This window comes from Tursiops truncatus, chromosome 1 (assembly GCF_011762595.2).
Source record: "Tursiops truncatus isolate mTurTru1 chromosome 1, mTurTru1.mat.Y, whole genome shotgun sequence".
Taxonomy (NCBI): Eukaryota; Metazoa; Chordata; class Mammalia; order Artiodactyla; family Delphinidae; genus Tursiops; species Tursiops truncatus.
Window position 1 is genome coordinate 61,589,285 of NC_047034.1, and position 15,402 is coordinate 61,604,686.

At 35.0% G+C, this 15,402-nt stretch overlaps 1 protein-coding gene across 5 annotated transcripts in view; it reads right to left on the bottom strand.

Moving 5' to 3' along the window:
* Positions 1-15,402, bottom strand: part of POU2F1 (POU class 2 homeobox 1) — a 191,029-nt gene that overhangs the window by 96,531 nt on the left and 79,096 nt on the right. The window lies entirely within an intron of this gene.

A 15,402-nucleotide genomic window follows, 5' to 3' on the forward strand; every position in this document is an offset into this window, starting at 1 on the left:
AGAACAAGGGTGGGAGGTGGAAAGTGGATTGGGGGAGAAGCGAAATACAACTTCAGTTACACCATAGCAATCTTCAACTGAATAAGGAAACTTCAGTTGCTCACAGGAGTTTTAGCCTCTCCTACCAGCTAGGACTGACATTGTCAAGGCAACTGAAGCATGAAAAGTTCCTCTTTTTGTAATAAAATAGAAACAAAGATTGCAGCTGGCAGTTTCCATAATGAAGCTTTATCAGTATGCGCGTGATTAGGGCCTTATGCAAATCTCTCCTCGTTAGCACAGCAGCCAGTACTTTGAAGTCCACGAACAATTCATTTACAGAATACACTGAAAGCACTCCCTGCATAATTTAAATCATTGCATAAATATTTATCAGTCCATTTGCATATTAATTGGCAGTGCATGAAGGGAAAAATTATCTCCTGAGTGCCAGCATAATAATTAGGAGGATAAAATGAGATTTCTTCCAATGGCCTGGCTTCTTGGACCTAACTTGAGATAGTACCGGGGGAGAAGGGAGGGACAGGAGACAGAGTTCTGTTAAAATGCCACTGAAATGACACGTACAAATTAGAAACAACTCTACAGACTTAAGCACCTTTAATCTTATTCCTGCTGGCAACAATGACTTCAGTAATAAGGGGATTTGCAAAAAGCTTTCTACACAATCCAAATAATCCCAAGGAAACAATTAGCAAGGTAGAAGCAGAACATAGGGCTGTCAAGATGGTGCTAGCCTACTGATAGAGAATTTTCCGAATATTAACATACACTGTCAGGTGAAAGTCCTACTTTAAAACGAGGCACCAGTATAAATCTGGAAGCAGTGTAGGATCTATAAAATTATCTTCCAGAGTATGAAAATTCATTATCTACAAATCCTTTTATACTACCAAATTAACCAAATAGATTAGTTGAATGCCACATATCATACAATATTCTTCCCCCATCAGAATCAATCTAAAGTGTACGACAGTCTGTTATTTACAATATCAATCATCAAAAAATAGGTCATGTAAATTGTAGAATTAGTATTTTCAAGTAAATTTCACTTAATGTATATGAATCTATAGACTTAGAATACTTACAGAAGAATATATTTATTTAAAGTGAATTTACAAGGTAAAACATCAACCCCAAATTTTTTAGGCATTACCATATGACAACATTCCAATGTTATCATCATAGACAATTCAGGAGATTTGTAAAAACCCATGAAATAGGCATTATTACCCCCCTTTTAAAATAAGGAAACTGAGGCACAGAGAGCTGAAGTAGTTTATCTAATGTCACACTAATAATCTGGAGTCAGGATTTAAAACCAGATTTTGCTGACATTAAAATTTGAGCTCTTGGCTACTATTATACCTATGGACAAGTTATACATTTAAGGAACTGGTAGGCATGGGGGGCTTGAATCAAGCAGCAAACTAAAATAGCTTACTTTCAGTGTAGTAAGGAAGCCAATAATTGGTGACAACAATTTTGTGTTTAAAAGTCAAGGGTGTATGGATACACAGAAGAGTGCACTAGACTTGAGGAGAGTTCTCAAGGGTATTATTCCATTAACAACTGCTTTTATTTAGAACTAATCTTCAAGGATGCCAAGTGTCTGATTTTTAAAAATATGTAGGTACCTTTTCCCAACATTAAGGATGAAATTAAATTCAACATGCATATGAGGAAATGAAAGACAACATTTCTATAAGGGACCTTCAAAAGATTTCCCTGCAAGTCAATAACTATGCTAGGAACAGAACCAAAAACCTTTCTTAACTTTTAGATCAGCACTCTATTTATACTGCTAGTTTTTCTATGTTTTACAGAACCACAAAATCCATAAAAGGAGAGGGTTTGGGGGAGAAATTTAACAATGACGTGTAGTACCCATGAGACTTTCCCTCTTTGAACCTTCCTTTTCTCATCTGTAAAATGATACTATCTTTTTCATGAGGTTGCTGTGAGGATAAATGTGCTTGTGCTTCTCAGACTAGACCCTGGACTGGAGCATGAGGTAGTTGTGCCAGGGAAGACATCAAGACACACGATAAACATGGTGCATCCTTTAAGAACACTGATTTTATTCAATAATGAATCATAATACTTTTTAGTAAAACAATCAAGAATATATTATGGAACAGAATACAAAATTCAAAAGAGTTTTTAAGGTAGAATGTATTGGATTATACAGCTTCTACTTGGTGGGAAAACATGAGAAGAAATGATGAACGTGAATAAATGTTTCTTTCCTTCCTCTTTTGCCTTCATAAAATTTTACATTTATTGCCTGTATTTATCATAGAATCTCTCTGCATCTCACCATCTACCTTTTTGTACTGCATGCAGTTAAAACCTCTAAACTACCTTTCTTATGCCAATTAGGTCTTTCATACATTAGTTAAGGATGACTTATAGCGACAGCCAGACAATCACAGCCAACGAAGGAGTATTTGCTGGAAGGTACCTTGCAGGGCAGGATTTCAGTAGTATAATAATCCTCCTCCCCCTCAGGCCAAGAGTCCCACAGGGTCTCTGCACAGCAGGCCTATAGCTCACTAACTCACACAGGTTACTATGCAAAGTGGGACCTCCTTCCCCTCTGCTGCACAACTCACTATCTTCACTGCAGGAAGAGGGAGAGGGGCAAAAGAAGGAGGCAGCACTGAGATGCAGCTATCCAGAGTGACAGGAAGCCTCACCTTACCCAGGCAGCTGACTCGGTCACAATGGTGGGGGTGAGAAAACTCCCCTCCTGCCACTCTTGATCTAGGTACTTTGTGCATTCTAGAAGTCAGGCTTAAATACTAGAAGGTTGTCCAGGCCTTCTACAGTTGGACTGGGAGAGGGATGGCCACCATTTCTCCTCTACAGTCCCTTAACCATGGAACAGCTGATCTGAAAGAGGGAAAGAGCTTTTCCCACAAAGTCTCAAATGTTCACCTCATTTGGTCCTCTGTCTGAAATATCAGATTAAAACTTAACCTAAAAAGAATACCCTTTTTAAAAAGGAAAACCATTTCTGGGAAGTTTGTAGGATTGTTATTCACACTTCAGCATGAATTAATCCAGTTAAATTGCTTTCCTTTAAGACCTAGTTTAGGAGGTGATTAGTGAGGTAATGGTTGTTTCCATTGGAAAACAGGCCAATAAACTCTTTTTTTAAAAAGAAATTTACTTTTTTTTGAAGTATGGTTGATTTACAGTGTTTCAGATGTACAGCAAAGTAATTCAGATATATATATATATCTTTTTCAGATTCTTTCCCATTAAAGGTTATTACAAGATATTGATTATAGTTCCCTGTGCTATACATCCTTGATTTTTACCTATTTTATACATAGTACTGTGTATATGCCAACCCCAAATTTCCAGTTTATCTCCCTCCCCCATCTCCCTTGGTAACCATAAGTTTGTTTTCTATGTCTGTGAGTCTATTTTTGTTTTGTAAATAAGTTCATCTATAGAATTTTTTAAGTTTCCACATATAAATGATATATGGTATTTGTCTTTCTCTGTCTGATTTACTTTACTTAATATGATAATGTCTAGGTCCATCCATGTTGCTACAGATGGCATTATTTCATTCTTTTTAATGGCTGAGTAATAGTCCACTGTGTATATATATCACATCTTCTTTATCTATTCATCTGCTGATGGACACTTAGGTTGCTTCCAGGTCTTGGCTATTGTAAACAGTGCTGCTATGAACATTGAGGTGCATGTACCTTTTTGAGTTAAGAGTTTTCTTGGGATATATGCCCAGGAATGGGATTGCAGGATCATACGGTAACCCTATTTTTAGTTTTGAAAGGAATCTCCATACTTTTCCCCATAATGGCTATACCAATTTACACTCCCACCAACAGTGTAGGAGGGTTCCTTTTTCTCCATACCCCCTCCAGCATTTATTATTTGTAGACTTAATACTGATGGCCATTTTGACTGGCATGTGAATGATGCCCCCTAAGGCTGCAATACAGGGATTTCAGTGCTTAAAACAACAACAACAACAACAACAACAACAACCCCAAAATGGAATGTCTACCATTTACTAAAAATTTAGATGGGCAAATACCAAGAAAGAATTTACTTTATCAATTTGGCTATTAAGCACTGCCAAATAACAAGAGATCTGAAGGATAATCTTATTTCACAAAAAGTAAACTGAGGCCTAGAGAATGACTCTTAGGTGACACAGCTATTAAGTAGCAGAGAAAGTGGGGGTGGGGGGTATATAATACGGAAGTATGAGAGGAAAATAAGTACAATAAAATATGCTGAAACTCTTACCACATGACACAGAGATCTGTAGTTGCTGGTCAATTAAAAAGGTCAACTTAAATATAAAAACGTTTATACATACCTTAAACATTTCATTTTAACACAAAGCACAAAACTATACATTCATTCACCAACCTTTTGATGTTGGACTAAAGCCTTTGCTTTAAGTTTGGATCCACTAATTTGAATTTCCTCTTCTTTCTGGGATAAATCATACCCTAAATACACACTCTAATATTTCCAGTTTCAATTTCTTTAGCTTTGTTTTTCAAGCTTATCACATTTTCACATTTTATGTATGTGTATAAAATAAATATTAAAAACTCAAGAAAAGTTTCATGAAACAATGCTCCTTCCTAGGTGTAATGTACTCTGATATGTTCTAATACATTTCTTCTTTTTTTTAAATTGATTTAAACCTACTAAGTTGATTTCATGACCCATGGACTGAAAAACTGCTTTAAAAGACACGTGAAGCAATCTGAGTACAGAATCTTTTTCCTTCTTACTTACTTTTTTTTTTTAAAGAATAATTTATCCCTGATATTTTACAGCTCCCTTGTTCTCATCTAATTCAGCAGTATTTTTTTTTTACTTATTACCCTTTATCAGATCTTTTCAAAGCATTCAACTTAAGTTTTCACAGAAACATCACTTCTCTTTCCTTTGATTTATATAATAATTATTTAAATTATGTAATTAAAATAAGTATAAACCAGCATGAAAAGGCTTGAGAGCACAAACGTGTAAATGACTCCTGATACCCATACAACTTCAGCAGCAGCAGCAGATATGCACAGACATACTAAGGGGTAAGCATTCAGCATGCTGTAGGGGAATCATCAGTATGTTTCAAGCAAGAATTCTCAGGGCATCAGTTAATTGGATCAGTCATTTAAGAGGTGGTTTGTTAAGAAAGCTACCACACTAGAAAGCAGCTAGTATTAAGTGGCTCATGCTCTGGTGTCTTCCGTAACCTGTGCTATCTTATTTTTCTACAGCCATGCCATAGCTCGTTTACTGCTCAGTCCAACACTCCGGCATCTTTTCAGTAAACACAGCAACATCACAAAATCCAATCCTGAATTGCTTAGCTGTAAAAGCTTAAATCTTGTGTAGCTTTACTAAAGTTTTACCATTACACTAAATTTTTCTGTCTAGTCTATCTTATCATCCTGTTTCTTTACTTCTATAACTGTCTTTTATTTGTTCTAATGTAAAGAGTTTTGCAAAGTCATTTATTTCATGTATGAACACATTCAACAAGTATTTTACTAAGTGCTGCCACACACCAGGATAGGAATTGGGTCTACAACGCTGAGCCACAGAATGCTTACAATTCAATAGTAGACAGAAATATTAAGCAATCATCTAAATACAGAATTACAAAGTGTGAAAATTCCATGGAAGATCAGGTGACAACATGGCTTTAACACAGGCCTATTATTTGTCTTGACATACTTGGCTACTATTAGAGTTCTCTAACTTCAAGAAATGGAATGTGACTTTTTCTCTGATTCCATTTACTAAATCCATGAAAAACAGGCTTTGTTTTATTTAAAACCACATGCTGCTTTGTTTATTGTCATTCATCCTTTGAACTATTTTGTTTCACTTCTGATATTGGTAATTTGTGTCTTCTCTCTTTCTATCTCTTACTCCCAGGTTTCATAAATTTGTGTGAAAATACAGGTAACAAGTATCCCAAAGTTCTACATGAGATACAAAATCTAAAGATATACTCCTTCACTAAACTAATTAAAATGTTCTTCAGACTAATCGGATGTTATTAATATCTCTTACCATTAACAGTACAGTAGCAGTCATTCCATAAATATTTACTAACTCTCAAACTGTCTGAAATACCGTTCCCTCCCTATATCAACTAGTGAAAAGTCTATCTATGCTATAAAGACAGGCTCAAAAGTTATGACCACAGATCTTCATTCCCCTCACTGTCAAGTAACTATTTGTTTCCCTGAAATCATATAGCAATGATAATATCCCTCTCTTTTGTTTTTAACTTTCTACTTTGAAATAGTTAGAAATTCACAGGAATTTATAGAGACAGGTCTCATGTACTCTTCATCCAGTTTTCCCCACTGGTTACATCTTATATAACTAACAGTACCGTACAACAGTACTAATCCAGGAAACTGGTATAGAGCATATGTAAAGTTCTATGTTATTTTACTGTCACGTGTGTAGATTCATGTAACCACCACTGCAATCAAAATACAGAACTATTTTTTCACAAAGAATTCCCTGCTGCTACCCTACTATAGGCATATCCACTCCTCTCCCTCTGGCTATTCCTAATCCTTGACAATCACTCATCTGCCATCCATTTTTCTAATTTTGTCATTTTGGGATTATACAAATGGAATCATACAGTATATGACCATTTGAGGTTGGCATGTTTTACTCACCATAATGCCCTTAAGACCCATCCAAGTTATTCTGTGTATCAACAGTTTATTCCTTTTCATTGCTGAACAGAGTAGTGCATGGTATGGATGTACCATAGTTTGTCTAACCATTCACCAATTAAGGGGCTTTTTCGTTGCTTCCAGTTTGGGGTCATTACAAATAAAGCTGCTATAAACATTCATACACGGCATGTACATAGGATCACAAGCTCTACCCTGGGAGGAAGTATTCGCAAAAGACATATCTGACTCTCAACTATAATATACAAAGCACATTCACGTACATATTTTTATGTGGACATAATTTTTTTTCCTCTGGGATAAATGCACAGAAGTGAGATTCCTTGGTCATATGACAAGTATATATTTAGTTTTAAAGAAAATTCCAAATATTTTCCAGAATGGCTGTACCATTTGACATTCTCAAAACAATGTATGAGAAATCCAGTTTTTCTAAATCTACACCAGCATTTGGTAGTGTCATAACCTTTTATTTTAGCTGTTTTAATAGGTATGCAGTGATATCTCATGGTGGTCTTAATCTGCATTTCCTCAATGGCTTATGGACCATCTTTTTATATGCTTATTTACCATTCATATATCCTCTTCAGTGACATGTCTATTCTTTCTTGAATTTTTTTAGAATGCAAAAATCTCTTTTTTTTTGGGCTGCACCACGCGGCTTGTGGGATTTTAGTTCCCAGACCAGGAATTGAACCCAGGCCCTCGGCAGTGAGAGCATGGAGTCCTAACCACTGGGCCGCCAGGGAATTCCCCCCAAATCTCTATTTTCTAATGGATTGCTTTTTTGGGGGTTCAGTTTTGAGAGTTCTTCATACACTGTAGATAATAATCTTTTATCAGATATGTGCTTTGCAAATGTTTTTCCTCACTGTGGAGCTTGACTCTTCATCCTTTTAGCAGAGTTTTGCACACAGAAAAACTTTTCAATTTGGATAAAGTCCAGTTTATCAATTTTTTTCTTTTATGGATTGTGCTCCTGGTGTCATGATTAAGCACTTTTCACCAAGCCCTACATCCTGAAAATTTTCTTCTGTTTTTATCCTAGTGTGAGGTTTAGGTTAAAGGTTCTTCCCCCACCCCTCCCCAAATCATTTGTCAAAAAGACTATTCTTCCTCCACTGAATTGCTTTTGTACTTTAGTCACAAATCTACTGGCTGTACTTGTGTGGATATTTCTGGGTTTTCTATTCTATTCCATTGATCAGTGTGTCAATGCCTCTACGGATCAAGCCCTGAGGTTTGATTCCTACAGCTATATAAAGTCTTAAAATTAAAGACTGATTCTTCCCACTTTATTTTTCTTTTTCAAAGTTTTCTTAGCTATTCTAATTCGCCTGCATTCCTGTATTAATTTGAGAATAATCTTATCTATTAAAATCTTAACAGAATTAACAGATAGATGCTACTATATATAAAACAGATAAGGAACAAGGACAATATCTTGTAATAAACTATAATGGAAAAGAATCTAAAAAAGAATACATATATATATATGTATCTCATTTTGCTGTACACCCAAAACTAACAACATTGTACATCAGTATTTCAATCAAAAAAACAAAAATAAAAGAATCTTAGGGGCATTTTGAGAGGAACTGCATTAAACCTGTATATCAATTGGGGAAGAATTTATCTTTCCTATGTTGAATCTCCTAATCCATGAACACAGTACATCTCTCCATTTCCCTATATCTTCCTTGATTTCTCCCATCAGCATTTTGTAGTTTTCAGCATAAAAGTCCTGAACATGTTCTGCTGGATTTAAAATTATTTTTTTTTTAGTCATTCTTTTAGGGTAAGGCTGCTAGAAACAAATTCTCTTTGTTTTCCTCTATCTAAGAATGTCTTGATTTCTCCTTCATTCCTGATGAATATTTTCCCCAGATATAGAATGTGAGGTTTTGAGCTCTTTCTGTACTTGAAAAATGTTACCCTGCTGTCTCCCAGCCTCCATGGTTTCTGATAAGAAATCCATTATCATTGGAATGTTTTTTCCCCATATATAAGGTGTTATTTCTCTCTCACTATTTTCAAGATTTTTCCTTTGTCTTTAAGTTTACGTAAGTTTTATGATGTGTCTTACAGATTTCTTCAGGTTTATCTTGTTTGGAATTTGCTCAGCTTCTTGGATGTGTAGGTTTATGTCTTCTGCCAAGTTTGGCAAGTTTTCATCCATTATTTCAAGTACTTCTTGGCCCTGCCTGCTTTCCCCTCTCCTTCTCTTACTCTAGTTGTAGTCTTTTTTTTTTGTCATAATCCTATAGGTACTTGAGGCTCTGTTCATTTATTTGTTCTATTTCTCCTTCTCGTTCAGATTGGGTAATTTCTACTGTTCTAGCTTACAGATCACTCTGTCCCCTCCATTCTGCTGTAAGCCTACCCAGTGAGTTTTTTATTTCAGTTACTATGGTTTTCAATTCTAAAATTTCCATTTAGTTCTTTTTTTTAAAATATAAATTTATTTATTTATTTTTTGGCTGTGTTGGGTCTTGATTGCTGTGCGCGGGCTTTCTCTGGTTGAGGCAAGCAGTGGCTACTCTTCCTTGTGGTGCATGGGCTTCTCATTGGGCAGCTTCTCTTGTTGCGGGCTCTAGGATGCATGGGCTTCAGTAGTTGTGGCTCATGGGATCTAGAGCGCAGGCTCAGTAGTTGTGGCGTGCGGGCTTAGCTGCTCTGTGGCATGTGGGATCTTCCCAGACCAGGGATCAAACCTATGTCCCCTGCATTGGCAGGCAGATTCTTAACCACTGTGCCACCAAGGAAGTCCCTCCGTTTAGTTCTTTATATTTTCTGTTTCTTTAATAAGGCTTTCTGCTTTTTCACTGAGACTTTGTATTTTATTTTTTATTTCTCTCCTCTTACTGTTTTGGTGAAGAAATTACTAGTGGAAGTGCTTTAAAAAATTATGGGAATATGTGAAAAAGAAACAGAAACCAGCCTGAAACGTCTCCCATGGACAGACTTTTGGACAATTTGAACAAAGTAAATAAAAATAATAATGAATTATAACCATTACTCATAGGAATTCATGAGTCCATGCTGATACAAATAAATAAACAGGGAGAAGAGAACGTTCTACCTTACAGTAGAATGTCAAGAAAATTAACATTTGGAAACCATCATAGCAGTAAGTTCAGTCAAGAAACAACCGATACTAAATCTAGAGGGCAAAAATTTGATGACAAAAATTTACAGTTTGCCCACAAAATATATATTAATTACAAAGGGAAGAAGTGTAACTTGCAGTAAATAAGCTTGGTAAACACCACCTTAATCGAGTGATCAAAGTTAATATCACTAGTCAGGGGATAAATCAAAATTGTGCAACCCCCCCCCCCCCGACAAAAAATGAGAACACAACTTCACTTCTGTGATATTCCTGCCACAGACACATACCTGAGGAAGTATCACATAAGTCCCAATTCAAACACATTCCACAAAATGTATTCTTCCAAAGTGTCACAGTGCTGAAAATCAAGGAAAGACTAAGATAGAAGAATACTAAAGAGACAACATGACAACTAAATGCAATGCATGATCCTGGATTGGATTCTTTTGCTATGAAGGGCATTTCTGAGACAACTAGAAAAATTTGGATATGGTCTATGGATTAGTTGATAGTAATGTGTTATTGTAAATTTCTTGAGTTTATGTTTGTATCATGACTATGAAGAAGAATGTCCTTATTTGTAGGAATTATACACTGAAGTATCTGGAAATGATGGACCATCAAGTCTGAGACATACTCTCAAAAGGTTCAGGGAAAAAGTTACTTGTATTATTTTGCAACTTTTCTAAAAGTCTAAAATAATTTTAAAAGAAAAAGAAAGATTTAGCAAAGGGAAAACGAAAAGAGATCAACAAACTACCATACACTGTTTTATTATCCTAGTGGAGTCTTGCTCTCTCCACTCCTCAGAAATTTCTGATCACAAGATGCGTATTAACACTGGCAACACTATAATTCTTACAGAATTGTGAAACGTATAGATAACCTAGCATGAGAGTGCACTTGAAACAAATTAAACAGTATTCTGATGGACATCTCAAAATATGAAGGAGTCTACATTCTAAAGCTCTACATTGAATTAATGGAAGTTCAGTAAAATTTATACTCAGATCTAAGCACTGAGTATTGAACAACTTTCCACAGTTGGTGTCGTATCACTTATTTATTATCCAAAGAAAGAAAAAGAGCTTGAAATCCATTACAACCAAAAACTCTATTAAATATTTTAGAAACTCAGTTAATTTTAAATAAAATCTACCCAGGCATAAGAAAGTATTAGAAAATGAATTTTAAATGTGGTGTCATAGATATATTGTCATGTTCTTTTAAAACTACTATTTTAGTGGCACTACAATGTGTTATGTCTAAACTTCCCACTTAGGAGACCCTGAGCAAAGGACGTCACATCTGTTATGGGTTGAACTGTGTCTCGCCCAAGATGTTAAAAGCGAATACCCAGGATCTGTGAATGTGACCTTATTTGGAAATAGGGTCTTTGGAGATGATCAAGTTAAGATGAGGTCATTAGGATGAGCCCCAGTCCAATACTATTGCTGTCCTTACAAAAAAGGAAAATTTGAACACAGAGACAGATACATACAGAGGGCAGACAAGAAGAGAGGCATGGTACAGATTCTCCTTCACAACCTTTAGAAGGAACCAACATTGCCAACACCTTAATCTTGAATTTTTAGCCTCCAGAACTATGAAACAATAAATTGCTGTTGTTTAAGCCACCTGGTTTGTGGTACTTCCTAGTATCCCTAGGAAACTTAACACAACATTTGAACCTTAATTCTCTCATTTGAAAAATAGGAATGATTATGCTGTCTCCCAAGACTGTTCTTAAAATTAAAATGAGAATATTCGTTATTTTGGAAATAATCAGGAATTATAAAAATGATAACTGTATTATTCTAACATCTTGATAAATATTCAATAAATACTACTCAAGATTTTTCTCCTGTTATAACAAGAAATTTTAAGTGATGCTTTTGAATATTTCCATGTTTTTTAACTGACTTTTAATCCATAGGCCAGAAAATTATCTTTACTGTACATGGTAAGAACAGTTTTATTAATGTTTGAATTAGCTGAACATGGCTGAAGTAGAATTTGGTTTCCTTTTTCTTCTTTTTTCTCATGTTTTAATCTTCAAATAACATTTCTTAAGAAGTATGAGTTTTCTCTTTTGAAAACTTTTTGAAAACTTTTTTAAAAACATTTTTTTTTGCGATATGATTGACATACAAAAAGCCATACATATTTAATGTATACAAACTAGATAAGTTTGGAGATAAATATACGTCTGTGAACTACAACTAAAGCCATAAACTTATTCATCACCTTTAAAAGTTTCCTTTGTGTCCCCCGCCCCGTTTTTTAATTAAAAATTTTTTCGTGTGGGGCAAGAGCAAGTAACTAAGATCTACCCTCTTAGCATGTTTTAAAATATATAATACAGTACTGTTAGCTAACTATAGTCTTCTGAAAACTTAAAATCTAACTACCCGCCCCCCGCCCCAAGAAAGAAAACCCACTAATGCCCCTCTGGCCACATAAGCACTATACAGCAATCCCAGGCAGTTGCGATTCAGAGCACTGGAAACAATCAACAGCACTGGGATGGCCAAAAGTGGAGGACAAAAGAATATGAAGGGTTTAACAAGTTGACCATCCAAACAAAAAGCAAGATATAGATTTGTGCATAATGCTTTCTTCTCTTTGCTCTACTTCCTGTACCGCTGTACTTTTCCATATATTAAAAATGAAAGCATGCATATAGATGTGTATAGCATATGCCCAACAGAGTAGGAATTCAATTAATGTTTGCTGCCCCAGCCCTACTTCACCTCCTTCCCTTCTACTCAGAGGATGATGAGTAGTTTCAAGTAATACTTAGGGTAGTTAATAACTTTGTAATCTCATCATAATGTCACTGTATCAATAAATTTCATACCACCTTCACAAGCTCCAGTTAGAATTTAACTAAAAAAATAATAAAATTTGTCAATGTATCTCACCTTTTATAAAGCTCTAACACATGACCATCTAGAACAGAAAGGTACCAGAAAATCTACTTTACATTATTTCTCATTTTGAATAGTAGAGATTAAAATGCAAATAAATTACAATTCTTTGGTATAAGATCTCCACATTACCAGGAATAAAACAGTTATGTGACATGGGCTACTACAAAATGTACTTTTTTATATCTCACTGTCTACATTCTGTGCACCCCCACCCTCTTTTGGCCAGGCAGGTCGTGGTGGTAATTTAATGAAAGATTCCTGGGGAAAGGTGAATTTCAAGGGATAAATCAGGTTTTTGGCAAAGATTCTCCTGGTTTGGGCAAACTCACGTACTCAAGGTATTTTACTAAAGAAGAGGAATTTTCTTTATACGTCCATCATTACATCTTCATTTAAGATAATCAGCTTTTGTTTATCCCAAAGCCAACCAGACACTTGAAATGTCCTAATTTCTGACTAATACTCTTTGCTATAACATCAAAAATTTTTTCATTAAGGGTGTCAACTAATTTTGAAAGGTCTGTTTTAAAAATATTTTAGGAAAATAATCATTGTTTGATGATCAACTATAATAAGTAAAAACACTGGAGAGACAAATGTTCAGTCTCATTAAATATACCTCTGGACTTGCTCAAAGTAGTTTAGTTTAAACATGTATTTATAATATACAAATATTATATACTTTTCGAGGAGGTATAAAACTTACACCTTGAAATTACATTATAAAATAGCTAATATGATTTCTATAGGTAAAATCATTACAGAGGAAGACATGGTTTTATGGTTTCTCTACACTACCTCAGTATGTCTCTAAAGTGCTCAGATTTTTGAATGGGTGAATTAAGAGAGGAAATAATTCCATAATTAGTATCAGTAAACAAGGGGTAGGCTGGATTTACGATTAACTTTTTATTCCAAAAATAAACAGACTTCACAGTTTAGTAATAGGCTTTGACATCAGAGAAAACTGTGTTTAAACTCCAGTTCTAGAATTCTAAAATTCTAAACTATATGACCCTTCCTAAGCCTCAGTTTCCTCATCTGTAAAACAGGTGCAACCATACTCCCAAGGGTTCTCCTCAGATTTGAACAAAATGTATCCAAAAGCTTCAATGGCCCCAGTAGTTAATTAGTGGTTGTTAATATTATTGTTAATAGATAAAATATTTTACGTAGAATAAATAAAACCATTTCTTCTTTGCTGTTGCTACAGTAACATATTCAGTTACACAAAAGGAAAATCCATATGAAATGTCACTGTGGTTTATTCCCTTAGGCATGTTAATTTATATTTAAGGTACTTAAAAAAATGAGAATTTTTAAAAGGCATGAGACTAGGAGTCTAGATTCTGATCTCAGCTCTACACTGGCTAAGGAAGCACTGAACTTCCTTAAACAAGTTACTTCATCATTGGTAAAATGTAGATTATAATATTTTGATTATAGATTAATTTTATAAAACTATTATTTACAAAGAACTTCTATTAAACTACCACATAGGGATTATTGCTAATGTTATATTATCACGATAAAGATGATACTTAACATTGACCCTATTTGCATTAATTTCACAACTTTTTCAAAAGAAACCAGAGCCTAATCTAAGTATTAGGGCAATCCTAAACTATTTTCCATTGAGGGCTAGGGCACAGGCATTCTAAGCATAACTCAATTATATCAATAAATATCAAACAAATTTCAGAGTTAAAAATGAAATATATATATTTAAGTCATTTTTATAGTCATTCCACAAAATTAAAGGCAATCATCATAACACCTGGATTTATCAGAGGCCACTAAATTAATAGCTTTTATTAGCAGAAAATATTTACCAGGTATAGAAAGACTGCATTCTTTCTTTGAATTGATTCATTGAAAACTGAGAGTAGTTTGGTAATTAAAAAGTCAGGAAAGCTCTTCTTACTTTTCCAGTCTATGAATACAAAAAGAGAAAAAGGCAAGACTGAGTAAGTCGTATAAAATAACCTAACACTTTAAGTGGGAACAATTACAAACAGTGGAGAACGCTGGATTACCCATCAAGGTATGGTTAGCTGCCTAAACATAAAGTGATTAGAGGCAGGCAGCTCTCTTGTGCCTACTTCCTCATCTACAAAATGGAGTTACTAGCACCTGCCCTTACTTCAGAAACGTGGAGGTAAATCAGAAAGTTCTTGGAACATGTATTATAAGGGGGTGGTCTTTCATGAAGCTAGATAAAAAAGCCTACTTAGTATTTTCTTTAAAGGGTATATTTCATTAACTTAACAAAAGACCCCCAAATCCAACACTAACCTCCCTCCAACTTCACAAGTATCTATTTCAACTGGCTACACCCACACACATAGATGATAGACATAAATGAATACAGATTGCTATCACTGTATTCTGGAAAAAGGTGCAAGATTACATTTTGTCTTTGAAAAATGAGAAAGATCGATACTTGGCACACACAGGTGTGTAAATTTACCATCACTGGTTGACCATCACATTCTTTGCCATGAGGCCTCAGAACCCTAATAGTAGGTTCAAGCAGCCAGCCTTAACAGATGAAGAGGAGATGGTACGTGCACTGACTCTTATTTGCCAACTACCTCTACTACATAGCTTTGTTTGAATTAGTACA